Source organism: Serinus canaria, chromosome 1 (genome assembly GCF_022539315.1).
Source record: "Serinus canaria isolate serCan28SL12 chromosome 1, serCan2020, whole genome shotgun sequence".
In the NCBI taxonomy this organism is placed as follows: domain Eukaryota; kingdom Metazoa; phylum Chordata; class Aves; order Passeriformes; family Fringillidae; genus Serinus; species Serinus canaria.
The window spans coordinates 113,570,918-113,571,485 of record NC_066313.1 but is presented as its reverse complement, the minus strand read 5'-3'; positions in this window follow the sequence as shown (position 1 = coordinate 113,571,485).

Genomic DNA, 568 nt, shown 5'->3' with positions numbered 1-568 from the left:
TTCCAATGGGACTGCTCAGGTCCCTGCTCCAGCAGACCACCCCTGGCACTGCAGGGGCTGCAGCCACAATTCCAATGGGAATGGGAACTGCTCCAGGATCCCTGCTCCAGCAGAACCACCCCTGGCACTGCAGGAGAGCTGAGCCCACATTCCAATGGGACTGCTCCAGGATCCTGCTCCAACAGAACCACCCTGGACTGCAGGAGGGCTGCAGCCACAATTCCAATGGGGAATGGGACTGCTGCAGGATCCCTGCTCCAGCAGAACCACCCCTGGCACTGCAGGAGGGCTGAGCCACAATTCCAATGGGAATGGGACTGCTCCAGGATCCCTGCTCCAGCAGAACCAGCCCTGGCACTGCAGGAGGGCTGAGCCACAATTCCAATGGGACTGCTCCAGGATCCCTGCTCCAGCAGAACCAGCCCTGGCACTCCAGGAGGGCTGCAGCCACAATTCCAATGGCACTGCTGCCAGCACCCTGACCCACAGGGTGTCAGGTTGAGTTCTGACTCTGTCAGTGTTGTTCTAGTGTACTGTATTGTTTATTTTATCCATTCATTTTTCTTCC